Genomic DNA, 22080 nt, shown 5'->3' with positions numbered 1-22080 from the left:
TTCTGGCTCAGCCACTCTGCTTTGGAGCCAAAGGACATCACTGATGGACCTTGTGGTGTGGTGACAGCCCTTCTGCCTGGCTATGAAAGCATCCAAAATTCACACAGGTCACCTTGAGCTTGTTTGCAGAAAGCTGGGAAAATCCTTTCTCAAGGATGCTTTTCTGGAAGCTTGGCATTGTGTAAGTGTTCATGGTTACCTGATCCCACTCTGGAGGATATTTTGGATCTCTGTGCACAGGGAGTCTGAGATTCCAGGTGGATATTTTAGATATTTGTACACAGGGAGTCCGAGGTTCCAGGTTGATATTTTGGGGTTTTGTGCACAGGGAATCTGAGATTCCAGGTGGATATTTTGGGTTTTTGTGCACAGGGAGGCTGAGATTCCAGGTGGATATTTTGGGTTTTTGTGCACAGGGAGTCTGAGATTCCAGGTGGCTGAGGGAACCATGGGCAGCATCTCTGCAGAGCAGGTGTGACCTGCCTGATCCATGAGGGAGGTACAAAAAACCAAAGTGAGAATTTTTTTTGGCCCATGGTGTAGGAGCAGGATGAGAACAGTTTGCAGAGTTTCCGTCCTGGTGCTGGCCCAGGCCTCTAAAAGTCTTTGCTGTGGTTTCTTCTGTTGCAGGGAATAATGAGATGAGTTTGTGCTAGATGAAATAAAGACTTCATGATTCAAAACCACACATTTCTATTTGCTACATTCCTACCTGCTGTATCCTTATTTGTATTTGTATCCTTATATTCTGGTGTTCAGTGCAAAGGGGATTTTTCATCTGGCATGATGATGATTCTTATTTTTTTTTTTTTTTTGTGGTTTCTTTTTTCCTTGGCTTTTCTTTTTTTCTTTGCTCTTATAATTATTTCTAGGATCTTTAATATAAGTAAATTAGAAGTGCTTTTTAATCAGCTTTCTTTAGATAGGCTCACTTTGTAGTACATAAGGATGGCAAAAACGTTTGACTTAATTATCAATAGATTATGTATCTTTGTTATGTCATTATTATTGAAGATCAAATAGAAATAGCAGAGTTCACCATAAAATTAAAAATCACACCACACCACAGTTCCAAGTGGAGACCACCTAAGGTTGTGTGTGGAAACTTAATACCTTCAAATTTGGAATTGCTTTTATTTCTTTAATATTTGATTTGGCTTCTGATATATTATTAGTAGAAAAAACTATTTTGGATGTAGTAAATGGACTAAAATTTTAGGTTTTGTTTCATTACATTGTCAGTGAGAAAAGAAAAGCTGTAAGGAGAAGAGAAAGATTCTAAAACTTTTAATTCTTATTACTCTTTCTTTTAGTTACTGTTAATATTTTTTTCTTTATACCTTTTTAAAGTTTTGAGCCTACTTTGCCTTTTTCCTAATCCTACCTCACACCAAGAAGTGAGTACATAATGATTAACCAGCACTGAAACCCATCATACTCAGTAATAATTAGCTGAAAAAAATCCAAAATTATCAAGATCTCAAATTAGAGAACAAAACCCACTACAATATTTTAAGTAAATACTGAAAAATACTAAGAAAACACTTGTCAGGGGTGATTTGGGTTCACTTTTAGCAGATTCTGCCACGTCCTGGGGAGGGGAGAATTCAGTGTTTGGTTAGACCATGAAGCTGTGGAGTCTCCCCTAAAACTGCAAACAAGATAAATTAGGGTTATACTGATGAGCTTGGCATGATTGGATGGCTCACATCACTTTATTTAAAGATTTTGTTGAATTTTTGTGGTGAGTTTAAAGCTGTGTTTTTCTTTCATAGAATCTAGAGGACCTAAGTTTTGGTTTGAAATGTTTAGTAGTGGATGAAGTTTTGCAGTTTTTACTGCTTGCTGTACTTCATTCAGTGTTTTTGGATTTCTCTTCAGTTGGAGTGGTTACAGTTACTGTTTGTTTTGTGATTTTGTATCCTAAATATTTTAGGGAGGAAGTATTTGTATTTTTTTTTCACTTCTGCTCCTGTGGCTGAGTTTGCTGTGGGTGGAAGAGCTCAGCAGGCTTTGCAAACCAGCTCACATTCACCCAGCTCCTCAGACCTGAATCACCAGTCATTTTTTTTTCATTTTTTCTCCTTTTAAGTTGGCCTGGGAGAAGCTGACAAAAGAGGAGGAATCATGGCTGATTGTTTTTTTGCCTGCAGGCAACTTTCAGATCGTTTTTGTGGGATCACAATAGACAAACCTTATTGAAAATCCAGGATGTTCTCTGCCCTGGCCCCTGGAGCTGTAACACTCTCACCAACAGGGCATTGCTGTTCCTCTGCCACCGTGGGGCTGTTAATTGAATGTTAATCACCTCACTCATGCCATGGCACCTCTTTAACCAGCAAAGGCATTTATTATATATCAGCATTGATGCTGATTTCCTCCCTGGGTCTCTGGCAGTGTGTGATAGGAGCACTGATTTGGTGATTTAATTGGCATTGGTGTGCCTCTGATCTGACTGCATGTGCAGCACAGGCATTTGGGATCCCCATCTTTGGTTTGATACATACTAATTTAATTATAATTTACTCTTATCTGCTGTTTCAGACTACTTATGAATAAACAGCAAAGTAAGTTTTTTGGTGTTCTACTACCAGGTCCTGTGTCTTTTTAGTTGAGAAAATGACTTTTCAGGAAAGTTGTATCATTGGGCATTAGGAGAACTGGATCATTAATATTTAACTGTGTTGAAACTAGAAAGCACTGTAACAGTAATAATAATTTGCACTTGCACAACACATTTCTCCTGAGGATCTCAAAGCACTTTACAAACCATTTAATTAAGTCTAACTAAATCCCTCTGAGGTTTATTATTAGTCCCATTTTACAGATGGTTAAGCAAGGGCATAAAGAAGTTAAATGGTTTGCCTAAATTAGTTAGTGGCAACAATAAGCACATACTTCAGGAGTCCTGGCCCATCCCTCCTCTTGGAGCAGAGAAGGACTGAAGTGACCACAGGTGCTGCAGCAGGAAGAGCAGGGCAGCTGGGACTGTGAGAAGGGGAAGGGTTTTGTGTGAGACAGTTCTGTGAGTGCTATCCCAGGATCTCCCGGTGGTGTCCTGGCTGGGCAGGATGAGGGGCAGGAGGGAGGTGGGGCTGAGTCCTGGCTCTCCATCACACCGAGGGTCTGTGTTCCATCCCACCCCTCACAGGGACCCCCACCTGTGGCATTCACATTCTCTGGAAAATCCCTTCTCCCAGGATTTCTCTCCTGGGAAGCTGAGAAGCCTCAGAGAAAAGGAAAACAATTCTTATCTCATTTGCTTCTCCTGTGCTGTGCTCATGTGGAATGTGTTTGGAGATTGTTTACCCACAGGTGATTGTTCCATTGCATTCTGCTGGGAGTTGTTTTCACTCTTTGGCCAATCAGGGCCAAGCTGTGTCAGGACTCTGGAGAGAGTCAGGAGTTTTCATTATTATCTTTTTAGCATTGTGTAAGTATCCTTCCTGTATTCTTTAGTATAGTATAGTTTAGTTTAGTTCTCTAATATATTTACTACTCTTTAATTAATATATTATGTACTCTTTAATATATTATAGTATATAAAAATATCATATATATATTAAAGAGTATATAATATATACTCTCTTATATAATAGAGAATATATACTCTTTAATATATATAGTTATATTTATGATATTATTTATCTCATAAATAATAAATTATCCTCCTGAGGACATAGAGTCAGATTGTTCATTCCTTCCTTCATTGTGGCACCCCACCAATACAATAAACACCCCCATGTGCTGTCTCCTCTCTGTACCACACTGCAGCTCTGGCCAGCCAGGAAAGAAGGAAAAAAAGAAGTTCTTGCCACTGGATTTAAACTCATCCATCCCTTTAGCAGCTGTTCCTCCTCAGCTGGCAGCAGGAGAGGTTGGTGGATCAGGACACAGAGCAGAGAGAGGGATTCGTGCTCCAAGAGCCACTTAGGAGGGTGCTCGTGTACAAATGCATTAGATTATGGTTAAGCAGCTTATGGACATAAAAACACATTAGGACTTTACAGCACACTATAAATTACAGTTTTGCAGCATTCACAGCCACAATGGTAGGTAATTACATTCATTAATCTACTACTAAGAGCACATAAAGTTGCCTCCCAAATGTTATAGTGTGTGCTTGTGCTCAACTGGGGATGCTCTGAGAAGGGCCTCCCTTCCCCCACAGCTTCCTCCACCACTGCTCTGCTTTGCTTCAGAATTTTCTGGGTTTATGATGGTTTTCAGCAAACCAGAATGTCAAGCACATTGCTGTAAATATTTAGGAATCACAGAGGAAGAATTTCTGATCATGTTGTCTCACACAGCTGTAAGCTTTTCTCAGTGAGCTGTAAGCACTGTGGGGACTCAGTGCAGTCATTCAGTGAGGAGGAAGTTCCTGCTTGTTGTCCCCTGGGTGATCCCTCTGTGCCACCTGATGCTTGGTAGTCCCTGTAATTTTTACCCTCACCAGTTAATATTCTATTGAAACTTGCTTGCCTTAGGTTGAGCATCTTGTGCTTCATTTTCTTTTATACAGAAACATTCCCTTTAATTAGAGCAGATTCTCAGCTGGTGTAAATGTTGCTGTTTCCAGGTTGAAAGTCTGTCCCATTGTATATTTCTTTTCTTTTATTTTTTTTCTATCTTGCATTGTAGAGAAGGGCTTTCAAACCATTTCAAGGTGCACCCATGTTCTTTACAGGCAGAGTCTTCTGCTGATTCATTCTTGCTTCAATTTCTTCCTTCTTTTAGGACCCTTCATGGCCATTTCATTTTCCTCTCAATGGAACAAGTGTTATCTTTGGCATCCCCTACCCAGGGACAACAAGCTCTCCAATCCATTTTTCAGCCACATTTTCACCGGGACTTCCCATGAGTTTTTAGCTGTGAAAGTGAGAGAGCAGAAAGTTATGTATTCTCTTCTCTTAACCTCTATGTATTCTTTTCTCTTAACCTCTTGCAGTGCGTGTTAGGAAACAGAGCACATAGAAACTCCCTGGAAAACTTCCTCCAGTTTCAGTGGCTGCTGAGGAGAGTACACATATGAAAAGAGCAGCTCAATTAGAGGGCTAAAAGTAACAGAAACAGTTTATCACCTTGAAGTTTTGAGAAATCAAGCTACTAAAATAGATTCAGTGTCTCAGTCCTGGAAAAAACAAAAATGAGTTTCAAAATTCAAAGTTCCTCTAAAAAAACATCATTATTCGTCATGAAGGTATGAGTCCACTCAAACATAACTTCAGCAAGCCAGAAAGCCAAATCTACTATTTTTTGTTTGTGAAACTTTAATGAATCTGATTGTAAAAACTGAAGCTTGTACAAGTCAATGGGAGCAGCAGCCTTACAGAAATGACCCATTACTTCTGTGTCAGTTCATTAATTGGGTTTTCAGTTGCTGATTTCCTTTCACATCAGGATCATCCTCCCATCCCTGTGAGGAAGAGCCCTGAGAGCTACCTGTGCCTGTGCAGCTGCTGCAGGAGCTGTGACAGCTGCTTAATCACAGCCAGCCTCACCGAGAGGCATTCATCTCTTTGCTAAATAGATGGAGCTTCAATGACACTTGAGTGCTCCAGTTTCCAGGGAATTTCTTTGTCATTACTGACAAATTTATTATCCTGACCATTAAATTAATAAAACACAGAGCACACAGCAACTGCTTTTGGAGGGAGGTGATTTTTGGTGCCACAGGAACCTCTCCAGCTCCATGTCCTGGGCTGTCACCTCCCTGCTGCCCTGGATCTCTGTGGTTAAAGGCCAGAGGAAGGGGAAAAGGCAAGTCCAGCATCTCTTAGCTGTGGGACAGGACAGAAGGAGCACATTTGGTGGGGATGAGTCTCCCATTAGGAATGCCCAGCTGTAGTTTAATAGAGCTGTTTCTCTGTAGTGGTTTTGGTTTGTTAATTTAAGATTTTTTTAAATTTTGAGATTTTTTTTTTAAACTAATGTGTGGTGGGTTTTAGTGTTGGTTAATTATTAATGTACTTACTTCTTGTTAGAATGTTTACCTTCTTGGAGAAAGCTAAAGCAGGTTTAAAAGGGTATAAAGACAATTTTATTCATAGTAATAAAAAGAAAAAAAAAGTAGTAAGAATTAAAATAAACTTTTTAGAACACTTTTTGTCTAAACCATGAGACTCTCACAGGCTGCTTCTGCCCAGGCAGAAACAGGAGCCACTCTGTGCCCCTGTGCTGCCTTTGGTCACTGAGATGGGGTCTCAGTACAGTGCTGTGTGTTCCATGAGCAAGGGCTGCAGGGATGGCCTTGTTTCCAACAGAGCAGCAGTTCAGGGAAACAACTGCCTGGAAAAATCCCATTTTTGGCACTGTTTGCCTGTCACCTGCTTGGCTCCAGCCCCCCTTTCAGGTGGTACACTGAGATATGGAACTGTGTTCTTCACAGTGGGTTTTACATCCCTCTTTCTGCATGCCAACATGAGGAAGGCAGAAATGTTTATTTTCAGGGCCAGGGCAGCAGGCTGCTGGCTGGAGATGGGTTGGGATCCCACGGGGCAGTGCCAGGGCACAGGGATGCTGGCAGAGCTGGTGTTTGATGTCACCTACAGCTCCTGACCTGGTCCTGGCCCTGCTGATGGAGCAGCTGCTGCTTTGGGTGGTGACAGTGCTCCTGTGTCACTGCAGGGTCACCCCCATCTAGGCAGTAACACGCAGTGACTCCAGAGGGATGAACAATTGCTTTATTAAGCTATGTTATATTACACTAATACTATATTTTATTAAAGAGATACTAAAGAAAAACCTGTGACTGTCTCCAACAGCCAGGACACAGCTTTGACCCAACTGGCCAATGAATCCAAATAACCTTCACCAGAGTCCAATTAACAAATCACTCTCACAAACAATCTCCATAACACATTCCACATGTGCCAAACAACAAGAGCAGTGAAAAGAGGTGAGAATTGTTTTCGTTTCTTCTCTGAGCTTCTCACTGCCTTCCCTAGGCAAAAATCCTGGGATTATTCTGAACAGACAGTGAATTATGTCCGTCTCTGTTCAGAGAATGTGAATGCCACACTCCTGTGCTCCTGATGCCATCTGTGTCACTGTGGAACATCTCATAAATGCATGGGGACCCATAAACCTGGGCTGTCCCCTCTGATGGAGCACCAGGATGATTCTGTCCCTGCTCAGCTCAGGGCTCTCAGCCCCTCTGCTCACTCTGGGACTTCACTGTGGCATGGCACCCATATAAAATATACCAGCCATGGTTTGGGGTGCCACAGGTCTCTGCTGGAACATGCCACACTCTACGCTGAAATATTTTGGTCCATTTATTACATATTACAGAGATTTTCCCTTTCTGGACAGAGCTGGCAGTGATTTCTCTAGTGGAAGCCCACTGGGAATGATGCTAATCTAGTTTCCAAGGATTTGTTTATTGGGGCAGCACATGCTGGGCTAATTTCAGGGTATGTGCTCCATGGTGCTTTTTCTATCCACAAGTGAAGTTTTAATCAGGGAATGTAATACTCGGACAGCAGTTTGTGGTTTGGGATTTTTTTGCCTTTTATTTTCCTCCAAAAAGCAGTAAAGGCAAAATTGGCTCAGTGAGTATTTATTGGCAAATTAGTGTTCCTAAAGTCTTCCTTTTTGCTTGTTCTTTTCTAGAGCTTGGAGAAATAAGATTTCACATAATGCATCTGGGATTGGATTACTGGATTGAATTTTGCAAAGTACACTGGGGATAGCTGAGCCTGTTTAGAAAGCAGCTAAGCCCCTCTGAGTCAGTAAAAATTCAATTCATGATGGTTGATGAGGGCTTTTTTGATGGGTTTTGTTTTGGGTAATTTATTTGCTGTTGGATGGTCACATTTCCTTTGAGGTATTTTCTCAAGGTTTGTTAAGCTTTTGGTGGGGGCTGTGGTGGGATACAGACTTTCTCAGAAAAGTGTGATGGAAAAATGCCTGGAAGCTGCCATCCCTCCTCCTGCTTGCTTGTTGAGCACAAACATTGCATTTTAAAGGAACTCTTCAGATGAATTTGTGTGTTGTGACCATTTTGGAAACCCGCAGACCCAGGATCAAACCTTGTCAAAGCTGTGGTTGTGATGAGTTATTACTTTGCATTTGGTCTCTTGTGTACTCAGGCTCTCCTGCTCCTCCCTCCATCCTCTCCCTTTTCTCCTGCTGAGGTTTTGGTCCTGCAGCCAGGCCAGCCAAGTAACCCCAGAGCAGATGGAAATATCTCTGTGATTCTGATAACAGAGCTCAGGGCACAGCAGGGGCTGGGAAATTCCTGTTCCCTTGCAGGGGCACATCTCATCTCAAATAATAGTGCCTGAATTTAGATTCTCTCTGTAAAACTGGCCTGATTTTTATGAACTTCCTTTTCTGTTTCCTAGGACAGTGGTACTGTGTTGCTGGTGCACCTGGGGTTTTTTTGGTTGTTGGTTTTTTGTTTTGGGTTGGTTTTATTTTATTTTTTTTTTTTTAAGGGGGGTTGTAGGTTTTTGTTTCTTTGGGGTTTTTTTTGTTGGGTTTTTTTGTTGAGTTCTGTTGTTTGTTTCTTTATTGGGTTTTTTTTTTGATGCTTTGGAGTTGAATTCTTTTGGCAGAGAACATCAGAGAGGAGGAGGAGGAGGTGTGAGTGTAAGAACCTGGGGGGTGGCTAGGCTAAGAAGAGAAGCAGAGAGGCTGCAGATTTCTCAGTGTGTGGAATAAGCTTTAATAAGGTCATAGAGAACTCAAAATTAATTCTGAATGAGGTAAAAACTGCCATAGCAGGAAACCATAAAATATTCCATGGTAGCCCTGTGTAGGAGCCTTCAGTGTCCTGTGCATCCTATAATGGCCCTGGGAAGGAGATTGCAAAGTGTGAAATGGGAGAGGGCTGCATCCTTCTCTCCCTTAAAGAGGAAATGGGCAAAGAAGCCAAATGCTTTTGCTCCTCTAACAGGAAGAAATAATGGTTTTCTAGGTGAGGTTTAATGCTCTCAGCAAATCTTTGCAGATTTTACATTACAGTCATTTCCTCGAGTCAGACTTCCCTGCTGCCTGCTAAGTAAACACAGAAAGCATAGATTATCAGTTAAGGGTATCGACAGCATTTCAAGTGCTATCAGAGAACATTTAATTCAGTTTAATTTTGTGATAAATCTCATGTTTAATCCTCTGGTTGCTCTGTAATCATGTCTCTATTGATCTTCTCTGAATGACTGCATGCAGTTTAATAAACTTTGCCATTAACCCGAGCTTTCTAAAAGAGGAGATTGATTCCAGTATCAAGTCTGATAGAACCAATAAGCACCTGAAAATCATTAAATGTGTCCATTATAAAATATTTGCATTAAGATCAAAGCAAAAGTGTAGAGGTGAATTTGCAGCTTATTAGAGAAAGGGTTTGCAATTGGAAAGTCTCAGTATGTCAGTCAAAATCAGCAGCAGTTTTCAACCTGGCTGATTCAAGCTGACACCTCCTTTCATTTCTTATTCCTCAAATCCCTCTTTCATCCTATTGAGCAACCTCCTTCTCTCGTTTCCCAGCCATAATTATATCCTTTAATTTATTCCATCTTTTTCACCCCAGGCATTTGTTTAGTCCAGGGGTTTGAGGTCATTTTCACCCCAGAATAAAGCTGCAGACTTGGGTGTCCTTTTGAAGTGCTAGTTTGGATTTTCTGTGCTGAACTCCTTTTCTGAGGAGTGTCCACGTTACATGAGGTACAACATTGGGATGGAGAAGTGGGGAGGGAAGTGCTGTGGGTGTTAGGGCAGGGAGGGAGGAACAGGAGAAAGCCAAACCATGTACCCAGACGTGGCTGAGTGACAGCAGTGATGCTCATCTCTTCCTTTAAGGATGATGAAAATGCAGAAGACATTTCCCACCCTGCACATCAGCTGGGGGAGAGTAAGGGATGTGCAAGAAGCCCCTGCTTGGCAGGAGGCAGGGAAGGGACACAGGAACACACCCTGGCTGTGGTGGCCTGGCCTGATGAAGCTGAAGGGCTGCACTGTCACAGACATCTTTCTATGGAAAATCCCTTCCTTAGGATTTTTCCTCCTGAGAAGCTGGGAGGCCTCAGGAACAAAATGTAAACAATGATTATCTGCTGCTGTGGAATGCAACAGGTGCATCTGGGATTGGTCTCATGTGGTTGTTTCTAATTAATGGCCAATCACAGCCAGCTGGCTTGGACTCTGTCCCAGACACAAGCCTTTGTTATCATTTCTTTCTATTAGCTTAGCTAGCCTTCTGATGAAACCTTTTCTTCTATTCTTTTAGTATAGTTTTAATTTAATATATATCATTAAATAATAAATCAGCCTTGTGAAACATGGAGTCAGATCCTCATCTCTTCCCCAATCCTCAGACCCCTGTGAGCACGGTCACACTGCAGAGGTTTGCAAGGGGAGAGCCTGGCTTTGCTGCTGTTCCCAAAAGACACAAAGGGGCAGTGCAAGCCCTCGTGAGCCTTTGGGGTGCAGCAGTTGCTCTCTCCTGTTCCCTGTCCCAGGGGCTGCCTTGGTGTGGCTCTGGGAGGAGGGAGATGTGCCAGGAGCCCCCCAGCTCTCCATGCAGGGCTCTCCATGCTGGTGTGCAGCTGTTCCTGGGGGGCTGCTGCATTCACCTCTGCCAGGATTTAGCACTGCACAGCACAGATGGAATAGGATGTGGTTTTACTTCCATTTCACAGATGAGCTCTGCTGCATGGGAGGGCTGAAGGCCCAAATTCATGGAGCCATTTATTTCCTTTGGAAAGGCAGTCAATGGGAATTAAATAGTTTTAGGCCCCTGAATACCTTCTTTGTGGTCAGGGGCTTAGCTGAGTGCTGCAGGTCACAGGGAGCACTGGGGGGGATCAGCAATTCCCACACCACCTCCAGGCCCCCACATTCATAATTTACCTTCAGTCCAGCTCTAATCCTGTTCTTGGCAGGGCACGAGTGCTGGTAAGGTCAGACAGGAGAGATTTGGATACCAGCCCCTACAAGAAGCTTAGAAAACAAATCTTTCCTAGGAAAGGTTTCCTTCCCAGTGCAGGCTGATTTCCTGCTTATGGTTCTTACTCTCTTCAACACATTCTGTGGCTCTGGAGAGATCATTGCAGAGCTTTATCTGCTCCTGCTCCAGGCAAGTTTTACAGAGAGACAGGAGCTGGGATGTTTCCTGCAGCAGGAAGAGTTCAGAGCAGGCAGCCTGCCATGAAGGGGGGTTTGACTCTAAGTGCTGCTGAAGTGATGTGATTCACAGCTTTTGTAACTCCTTGCAAGTTTGCTGCAGGCATTAGCAAAGCTCTTGACTTGAGATGTTCTGCTTTGGAAGCAGATCCCCTGACGGTGCATCCCTACCAAGCTACATTTGTAGCTTCTAGGTGGCTATAAACAAGGAATATTACAGAAATTGCTTTTCCAGCCCTGAATATTAGATGACCCTTCAGTTTTACAATATCTGTGTACAAAATACCTTGAATATTTGCAGGAGACATGATGTTTTCAGCCACAGTGAAGGAAATTCTCTCTTTCTCTGGTGTACGGGGTGGGTTTGCAGGGTCTGTGCCCTGAGGTACAACTGGAGAAAGCAGCCAGCTCTGGTTTTCCTTGTTTATTTATTCATGCTGTGTTCTGTGCCCAGTTAACTGGAGACTCTGTGTTCTACATACAGATGGAAGGGCGAAGCTGTTTCACCTCCTAGGAACTGTGGGTGTGCACCTGGTGGGTTTTGGGGTGATCCCACAAGGACTTTGGAGCATCCACTGAGCTGAAGCCAGGGTGTGATGCCTTTACAGGAGTGCAGAAATAGAAGTGAAAATGTGGCATTTCCCAGGGGCTCTGTGTTGAGCACAGGGTTTGTCCCTTTGTACAGACACAGCAGAACATTTCTGGTATTTATTTCCTCCTGTACATGAGTGAGGACTCTTGAGACAGGAGCCACTTAGGTCTCTGTGTAAGTGGTGGAAGGACAAGGCAATGATAAATCTTGTCTGTTATGCTAAGCTGTGCTTCTGAACTGCAGAGAGGGGGATTTGCCAGTGATCAGCACCGTACAAGAAGGTAATCCCTCTGGTTTTTTGATCATCAAATTTATCTTCACTGTATCTCTTTCCTTGGGGAAGAATAAGCCAGTAAATGGAAAGGTTACATATTGCTCTGTTTCTTAAACTTTTGTTCTTTGCTGTTTTTTCCAGCCTGAATGCTAGAAGGTGGTTTCATTTGCAGATGGGAAGCTGAACCATTGTTTCTTTTTTCCCTCTAATTGCAAAAAGGTTCTGTTCCTTTTCCTAATGAGGAATATTGCCAAGCTCACCTAAGTGTTGTAGTCCTCAGGTCCTACCTGAGCTCTCTTTCTCTCTCCTTGTTTTTTAATTACTGTTCTTTCTCTTTAAAATCCTTCATAATCAGTCTTTTTTGAGTGTATGCCACATGCCAAAACAGTGATAGAGTCAGGGAGTTCCTAAAGAAGAAAAAAAAGAAAATCCAGAGGAATATGAGACAGTAAGAGCTTAGAAAAGCTCCTCTGCTGAGTAGTTCAAATTCTTGACATATCAGATAAAAAGAGTTGTTTTAAAATAGATTAACTTTCTCTTAAGGCTCAATAATTACAACCCATTATTATGTGGAGATTTTTTTCGTTGGGTGAAAAAATCTGCAAGTTGGATTACTCATGGATCACAGCACCTGGCACAGTCCATGAGTGCTTCTGCTCATTCTGTCCTTTCCTTTGCTCATTCCTGCATTCTGTCCTGCTGGCCTGGGTGTGCAGAGGGATGCTGTGGTTTCCCTGTGGGGGTGTAAGGTGCCTGTGGGGTGCAGAAATGCTTGGCAGGGGTGTCCCCATCCACGGCAGGGGTGTCCCCATCCATGGTAGGGATATCCCCAGCCATGGCAGGGATGTTTCCATCTCTCCCTACAGCAGTTTCCTCCTTGTTTTTACCTGGGCTGGCTCAGGGTGGTGTCTCTGTCCCCACTCCAGGTGTTCCCATCCAGGCTGGCAGGGCAGCAAAGCCAAATGTCGCAGCTCAGTGTGGCCAGGAGATTGTAGGGATCATCCTGAGACCTTTGGAATGCTCTGGACTCTCCTGGTGCTGCACCATCTTCCCACAAGACAAGGAATGCAGGGCAGCTTCTGATTCCATTTACAAACCATAATCCATTTTTGATGAGTGCTGAGTGCTGTGCTAATGAGTGGTGCCAGGCTGAAGTCATCTGTTTCCCAGTGCAGGGATGAGAGCTGTCTAAGCCCACATGCATTTATTGCAACCCTAAGATAAGGGGGATACCCTTTAAATGTAAAATTTATCGGCCTTGCCTGGGTCTGTGGCCTGCCAACCAAAGTGCTGTTTGAATTATTCAGAGAACACAATGTGTGTGGAGGGTGGAGGAGCCCAGAGCAACACACAGCCAGCTTTGTGCCAGCTGCTCCTGCAGTGGAATTTGATTTCCCTCCAGTGAAATCTCCTGGAATGTGCTGGCTCCTCAGACCTGTGACACCCTGGTGCGTCACAGCACAGGGGACAAACAAACTCAGCACTGCTGCACTGCTCCTCTCTGTGCCTTATCTCTGATCCCAGCTGAGCAGGGCAGGAGCACTGAGCCCTCTTTCCTGGCATGGAGATTTAAAGGAGCATCCCATGGGACTCCTCTCCACATCTCTTTTCTATTTCTTTTCATTCCTCAAACAAAGAAAATAAATATGAGCACATGGCCCTGCTGCTCACAGGGTAAGTCAGGCACATTTATTTAAGGCATAGCTCTGTGAGATAAGCCCAGGGCAGTGGGAATCCATCTCCCCTGGCTGCAGGGGCTGGGAGCAGCCTCAGGGCTCTCAGCTGGGTGGAGCACAGGGGGATGGAGGGGTTTGGAGCTGCAGGGGCAGCATGGGCAGCACAGCTCTGGCTGCTCTGCCAGATCCCAGCCTGGAGGGGCAGGGACAGCAGGGTTAACCCCAAAGGGTCTGAAGAGGTTGCAGGAGGAGTTGAGAGAGAGTGGGGTCAGCAGGGGACAAGGACAGGCCAGGTCTCACTGCTGTTTCAGTGTCACAGACATCTTTTATGGAAATTCCTTTCCTTAGGATTTTTCGTCCCGAGAAGCTGGGAGGCCTCAGGAACAAAATGTAAACAATGATTATCTGCTGCTGTGGAATGCAACAGGTGCATCTGGGATTGGTCTCATGTGGTTGTTTCTAATTAATGGCCAATCACAGCTGGCTTGGACAGAGAGCTGAGCCACAAACCTTTGTTATCATTCTTTCTTTTTCTATCCTTAGCCAGCCTTCTGATGAAATCCTTTCTTCTATTCTTTTAGTATAGTTTTAATATAATATATATCATAAAATAATAAATCAGCCTTCTGAAATATGGAGTCAGATCCTCATCTCTTCCCTCATCCTCACCCCTGTGACCCCACAGTTTCAGCCTCAGAAGTCAGCCCTGGGTGTGCTGGAGGTCACTGAGTCAAATCTGCAGCAAAAACAAAACCTTGAGCTTTGCTGGCAATTTGTGTTAGACCCAGAAAAATCTCCAGAGAAAACACAATGGGGCTTTGAGGCTGGCAGGAGCTGGCTGGAGCCAGAGCTTCAGGATCTCCTGGCAGGAGCTCACAGGCTTCTGGCTGAGCCAGGCAGAGCTGAACCAACTGTGTGTATTTGCCTTCCACAGAGCCATGCAGCTTCAAGAAAAACACTTCATGCTCTGCACGGGAGGCTGGCATTGCTCAGCACTTCCTCTGCACTGGCTCCAAGATGAGGTTTTTGCTAACTCAGGCTCCAGCAGTTTCTGGACTGTTCTGCACAAGTGTAACGTGTTCTGGCACAGTATTGGAGTGACAAAACAGAGCAGGGAGGGGCTGACACAGCTGAGAATGCCAGGTCAGGTCTGAAAAACATGAAATAAATGAATAGCAATCAATTGCTCTGATGTTCATCTCCATGTATGACACCAGCTCAACAGCTGGCACCAGTCTTAGATTTCCTCTACCTCCAGCTTGTATTTGCTGTGTGGCATTGAGGGAGGCCATGGCACCACATTATTTGAGAAACAGCTCTTCCTGTGTCCTTATAACACATGGTGCTCACTAAAGCCCAATTTTCAGGAGTTCTCAGCTGCTGAAATCAATGAAGGCTGTGCTTCATTAGAGAAAGTGCTCAGTGGAGCCAAGTTCTCTGAAAAATCAAATCTCAGGTGTTTCTCAGTCAATGCTTAAAATTAGCAGATGTTTCTGACCTGAACATGTCAGGACTGTTATTGCCACCTATAAAATGGGAATAGTGAAATACCTTTGGCAAAACAAGTGTAAAATGGGCCGTTGGTATTTGTTGAGCATCTCTCTGATACTATCAGGAGGAGCCTACAGAAAAGCCCTTGAGGAAATTAATCATTGTGCATTCAGAGGAGGCTGTGAATGGAGTGCCAGTAAACAAGGCCTGGGTCCACACTGTGGACAAAGAGGAGCAAACAAAATCCCGAGTGGTTGCTCATTAGCTGAACACCTTCCATTCTGTGTAGGGAAATAGGAGCATGGGATCATGTAATTAAAGATTGTATCTTGGCATGCATGCACAAGAGGCCTGAATTAAGGTGGTGGCTGCAGCCTTAATCCTGGCCTTTCATAACTTCCAAGCCCTTGACTTTGTAACCTCAATAATGTTGCCTTAATGTAATTCTGTGTGCAGTTTAAATCAGGAGCTGAAAAGGCACCTTCTGTTTGTCAATGCTATTGTTAACAAATGGTTTTGGGATGAAAAATCAAAGCAATCTCTTTGCCACAGAAGGGCTTTCACACAACATATCTGGAGCAGACAGCAACTTGCTCTGCTGTTGTTTTCCTTCCTCTGCACCCATCCAGCATCCCCAGCCTGGCACTGCCTTTCATCCCCCCTCTGCACAGCACTGAGCCACTTTGTTTTCAGATTCCACAGAGATGCAGGAGGCAATGGATTGCAACTTTATGCAATCAAAGCAAACAAAACAAGATTAAACCTTTCTGTGGAGGTCTTGTGGCTTGAAGGAATTGCTGGGATTAATGGATGGGCTGCTGCACCCACTATAGCTGACATCACACCTCTCTTCACCAGTGCCTTCTGTTTTAAAGTACCATAACAGTGACACTGAGAACCCTTTTCTCTTCTGCATTGTGCATTACACCTGACTTCCTTTTCCCCTGGTGTTATTTTTAAAGAGTGTTTGCAATTTTTCCTCCTAGAAAAATGCTTCTGAGAAACTAGCCATTCATCTGAAGAATACACAGTACATTTAACTGTTTTATCTGGAAGTAAATTAATGGCTATTATAAGTATCTAATTTTATTTTCTGGTTTTGATTAGAAGGGCTGGTCAGTGCATTATTTTCAGACCTTTACATCTTGTTGTTTCTGCTGGAATTAAACCAGCAAATTATGAAACATGAGAGAGGTATTGAAGATTAGGGGCATTTTCATCCATCAGCTGTAAAAATTCTCCAATGTAACAGAAACACAGTAGGAATTGATGTGATGCAAAATTGGGTACCCAGACTAGCAGTGTTTCTGAGGGGTTTTGGGTCTGTTTGTGCAGGTTTGGGTTCAGTTTGAGTTGGGTTTGTGCAGGTTTGGGTTGGGTTGGGTTCAGTTTGTGCAGGTTTGGGTTGGGTTTGTGCAGGTTTGGGTTCAGTTTGGGTTGGGTTTGTGCAGGTTTGGGTTGGGTTTGTGCAGGTTTGGGTTCAGTTTGGGTTGGGTTTGTGCAGGTTTGGGTTGGGTCTGTGCAGGTTTGGGTTGGGTTGGGTTCAGTTTGTGCAGTTTAGGTTTGGTTTGTGCAGGTTTAGGTTCAGTTTGGGTTGGGTTTGTGCAGGTTTGGGTTTGGTTTGGGCAGGTTTGTGCAGGTTTGGGTTCGGTTGGGTTCAGTTTGTGCAGGTTTGGGTTCAGTTTGGGTTCAGTTTTTGTGTGCTGCTGTCCTGGATTCCCAGCTAATGATTCCTCCTGTGTGATGCCTCCTGTGAGGGAGATGCCCCTGGATCCCTGGCAGTGCCCAAGGCCAGGCTGGACAGGGCTTGGAGCAGCCTGGGACAGTGAAGGTGTCCCTGCAGGTCCCTCCCAACCCAAACCCTCTTGGGACTCTGTGATTCCAAGCTGTAGGGTTTCTCTCAGCTGTACCCTGCAGGCATCCTAATTTCCTGCAAGCTGACCCTCTGTGCCCAGTGCAGTGGGTGAGTGTGGGGTGGTGCTTCTGACATGGTGGTTCTGCCATGGCTTCTGGTTCTGTGCTGTTCCCTTTGGCTCTTTTTGCTTCCCCCATGTCCATCCCATCCCTCAGAGCTGCTGCAGCTGACAGCAGGCTTGGGATGGAACTGGGAAAGAATGTCAAATTGACTTTTGTAGCTACTGAAAATGTATTTTCTTTTGCCTTAATGAGCTTCTTCCTTCTGCACTAGTGTTCCCCATCAAATGTGAATTGTTTGTACCTTGACAGGCTCCAGAAGTTCCTTTCTTACAGTTCTGTTTGGCACAGACCTTTGGATGTCTGAATAGTGAACAGGGCACACTGGCAGCTTCAAGCTTGATTTTCTAAATACTCATGTATAAAGTGGAGTATTACACTGATATTTCATAACTGTTTGATGTTTTAAAAAATATAATTTCTTTATATTTTATTCTTGGAGTGAAGGATAAATTGTTGGGCTCTGATATAAAGCTGTAAAAGACTTTAGCAAGAACCTGAGGAGCAAATAATTAGAATATAGTTGTAGTGTTACAATTGTAATTTTGTTTAACTAGCACAGCAGTGTAAACTGCTCCTGTTTTAATAATCAGGTTTTAAATGTTGTATTTTTCTGAGGTCACATTCAGTGCAAATTCAGAAAATAAGTTTTTACAACATTGGAATTGTAGTAGTGATAATCCACGAGGATGATTTGGAAAGGTCAAGGCTTGAAATCCCTGAGCAGCATCTGAAATGTTCATCCAGGGAAATTTCTGTATTTGCTACACACTGTGCTTACAGGGTTGTTTTTCATCCAGCATTCCCAGAGAAAAATCCTGTAATAAGGAGTGGAACAGAGTTATTCACATGTAGTTATTTACATGCAGTTATTCACATGTAGTTATTCACATGTAGTTATTCACATAGAGCTGTTCCCATGCAGTTGTTCCCATGCAGTTACTCACATGCAGTTACACACATGCAGTTGTTCACATGTAATTATTCACATGCAGTTGTTCCCATGCAGTTATTCCCATGCAGTTACTCCCATGCAGTTACACACATGCAGTTATTCACATGCAGTTGTTCACATGCAGTTGTTCCCATGCATTTGTTCCCATGCAGTTATTCACATGCAGTTGTTCCCATGCAGTTGTTCCCATGCAGTTGTTCACATGGAGTTATTCCCATGCAGTTATTCCCATGCAGTTACACACATGCAGTTACTCCCATGCAGTTGCTCACATGCAGTTGTTCACATGCAGTTGTTCCCATGCAGTTGTTCCCATGCAGCTGTTCCCATGCAGTTGTTCCCATGCAGTTGCTCCCATGCAGTATTTAAGGTGTTGTCAGAGGGCAGGGGTGGGCAGTGATGGGCTGGCTCTGGAGTGGGGTTCAGGGGGTGATAAGTGCACCCCACAAAGCCCTGCTCTGCTGCCTCTGAGGGTTTGATGTTTATTCAGGGAGTTGTCATTGATGCAGCAATAAGATGGACTTTGCTGAAATAAATCAGGCACAGCTCCCTGAAAGGCCTGATGAGGATGCAGGGTGTCCTTCAAGCCTCCTGCCATGAGGAATGGTGTGGTGGAGGCAGGTCACTGATGCTCTGGGGGCTGCTTCTCCTCGCTGGGCTGGGGCTGTGGGGGCTGAGCAGAGCCAGGTGATTGCAGGGCCCTGCCAGGCTCCTGCCAGCTCAGCACCACTGCTCCTCCCTGCCAGGGCACCTACAGCACCATCAGCCTGATTAATGTGCCCAACAGAAATAAAACAAATGGACATTTTTTTAGATTATATGGTACACTCATAAATATTAATGCACTTTAGTATTGAATTGCGTGTGATTACATATTTATACATTTAAGTCACCTTCCTGATACACTTAAGGCACTTTACTGATGAAAGATATCTCTGAAAGTGAAGGTTTTAAACTGTGCCTAATATGTTTGTAGGATTTACTGAATAATGTGTGGGCTTGTATGCTGGCAGGGGAGGAGAAAAAGCTCCATTAGAGCCTGAAAGTGTTCATGGGGTCTGCTCAGGCTGAATCCACTCCTTGGGTAGTGCTGAAAAATCTGTCTCAACATGAAATATTGCTACATCTTCTTATCTATGTAGATAAGGTCTGTGCAGTCCTGTCACCTTAGAGTAATTACAGCTTATTACTCTAATCATGATGATGCCTGAAGACTGTAATTAAGATTGTGCTGGCTAATGTACTAGCACACACGGCATGGTACAGCTATTGTCCTATCTAAACAAGGCAGAGATAAAAATGGCATGAGGGAGAAAGGGCACAAGTGGGGAAGTGATTTATGCAGGGCTGTGCTTCCCAGCCAAGCTCTGCCTCCACAGAGCCTGGGGCTCCACAGGGCAGAACCTGAGACAGTCCTGGGGAAATCCATAAAATCAGAGGGTTTGGGAAAGCTGCAAAAGGCAGGCCCCAGAGACAGCAGAACTGTGATTAGAGCTAAGGAGCAGCCATGAGATTGGTCAGCAGAAAAATTAGGTAAAAAGTAGAAAAGCAAGAACGAATAGAACAATGGTCTGGGTATTAACTCTTGTCTAGAATAACTCCCTAAGCTGCATAAAAGTTTATCTAGTGAGATATTAGGGAGTTCTAAGCTTAATAATGGAGCTCTGTGCGTTGTGTTTCAAGGCTCACAAGCAGGTATTGTGTTTGAAATAAGCAAGCATTGTTTAACCAAAGGTACCTGTGCTTATGGTGGTTGGATAGAACTACTGTCAATATAGAATATATACTATGCAGATATAAATACTGTCAATGTGCTTTTGCTTTGTGTGATTGGTCAAGAAGCTTATAAAGTGAGTTGTGACATTGAGTTCTTGGTCTGCTGCCTGGGATGTGAGCTGCTGGCATCTTCCCATTGCCATAACCATGCAATGAGAGTGATGCTGGAAAATCAAACAGCTCAAGGCACGTTCCCAGCAGTCCTGTCCTGTTGGTGATTTGTACCCAGCCTGTAGCCCCCAGCCAGTGGTAAATCCCAGGCAGTTTCCACCTCAAACACCAGGAGAACACCCTGGGAGAGCTCTATTCAAGCTACTTTTAATGCATCTTGTCCACCTGTGTCTAAGTTTTATCATGTCCTCTTGCATGTCCTCACTTAATCTGCAGATGAAGAATTTAACACACATTTCTATGCTCACATTTATTTTCAAGCCAAGTCATGTCTCTGTTGAAATCCATGAGAGGCTCAACCCCACAGGTCCCTTACAAGGGGTTTGATCCCTAGAGCTCTGTAAGTGTCAGCTGGTAAAAAACAGACAGACAGCTCTTCTGGAGGAACAGGGCTGTGCAAACACCAATCCTTATGCTAAATTTCACAGCAAGCCCACCCACCAAACAGGATTTAAGGCCCCTTTCACAAATTAGGCACGTCTGGAGCTCCTTGGTGTCCCTTTGCTTTGAGCAGAAGAGGAACAGTCCTAAACTTTCAACACTCCTGCCAATCCTCCCTTCTGCCTTGGAAGGTGCCTTTCCCTCCAGGCTTTGTGTATTTGGTGTCCCTCACCTTGCCACAGGTGTGTGAGCAGATTCCTGCCTCCCAGCTCTCCCGGGCTCCAGGTTCTTTGGGTGTTTCTGGCAATTTGTGAAGCCTTGTGCTGCTGTCTGGAGCAAGGGCTCTGAGGAAGGGTCATCCCAGGTACACCCACAGTGATCTGCTGAGTCTGACCCATCTCACACCCCCCTTAAAGCTAACAGGAACCAGTTATTTCTTGATGGAACTGCCTGGCCCCTTTAGACATTTTATAAGCTTCTGGAAGGCTGCCACTGTTTCATTTAGATCACTCACAGCTGGGAGAAAAATCCCACAAAAGCTACTTAGTCATTAGAAGAATTTTTTATTTTTTTTCTCCAGAAAGTTTCCCCTTTGTTCACTCCTTCAGCCTTTCACATTTACAGTGAATCCTCTTGAATAGCATTTGTGTCTACAAACATGAGCTCTGTGTTTTAACAAAAGTCTTTGCTGGTATAATGTTCTACTCATAAAACACTGGAATTTTTTTATGCTGATCTGAAAAAAAGAATGGTTAGCAGCATGACAGCTATCTTAAGTTACAAATAAGTTCTGACATTAAATATCTGCTGTTTTATAACCTGTCCTTGCTGTCCAGGAGGTCCAGGGGTGTTTGTGGATGCTGTAGTTTTACAAAGCTGTTGATGGGGAGCCCTGGTGAAATGGCTGCTGCACCTGAGAATTTGCCTTCCTGCATTTATGGTGTGCAGCTAAACCTAAAACCTTCCTGGGAAGGGAGGCAGGAGGTGTGCTGAGGAAAGAAAGGGGTTGTTCCTGCTTTTCATTTCCTTGGGCAGCTCCACAGGATCCCTCTGCCTGCGCACAGGGAGATCCCAAAGCATTTTAGGAAGATCAGGGCTAATCCTGAGCTCTTTCTCAGCAGGGGCAGGGAGGGACCAGTGAGCAGACACAGGAGGTTTCTTAAATTACTAATCCTGTGCTGCAGCTAAGGATGCTCCAATTCTCTTTCATGAGCTTGGACAAGGCTCCTATGTTTTGGATAGGAATAACACTGTGGAGAAAAACCCTGGGAAAAGTCCTGTGGTGTCTTAGGTGAAAAAAAGGTAGAAAAAATGTCTTATAGCTTCTGTTCATTACTCCCATCTTTAATGCCTGTAAAATCATTCTCTTTGCTAAATATCAGATTTGAACAATGACTGTCTTCAGTTTAATTAATCATCTCATTGGTTTCAGTTATGAATTTTGTGAAGCTCTTGTGTTTTAGAGAGTCATTTAGGGAGCAGTCTTTAATTAAAGCCAAACTGCTTTTTGCCTTTAGGCATGTTTTTTTGCATAAAAAGGTGCCATAATTTGAATTATATTCTCCTGAGCCTCAGTCTTTATGTGACACAGGGACCAATGGCCCTTCCTGCTGTCAGTTCTAATATTAAGTAACTGCAAACAACAGCTGAAAGGCTCACAAGATTA

General features: G+C 43.8%; 1 protein-coding gene across 1 annotated transcript in view; it reads left to right on the top strand.

The window, feature by feature from the left end:
• AUTS2 (activator of transcription and developmental regulator AUTS2) overlaps positions 1 to 22080 on the top strand; it is an 819578-nt gene that overhangs the window by 196250 nt on the left and 601248 nt on the right. The gene's annotated exons all lie outside the window — the stretch shown is intronic.

This window comes from Melospiza georgiana, chromosome 19 (assembly GCF_028018845.1).
Source record: "Melospiza georgiana isolate bMelGeo1 chromosome 19, bMelGeo1.pri, whole genome shotgun sequence".
Taxonomy (NCBI): Eukaryota; Metazoa; Chordata; class Aves; order Passeriformes; family Passerellidae; genus Melospiza; species Melospiza georgiana.
This window is presented reverse-complemented; position numbering and strand designations above follow the sequence as displayed.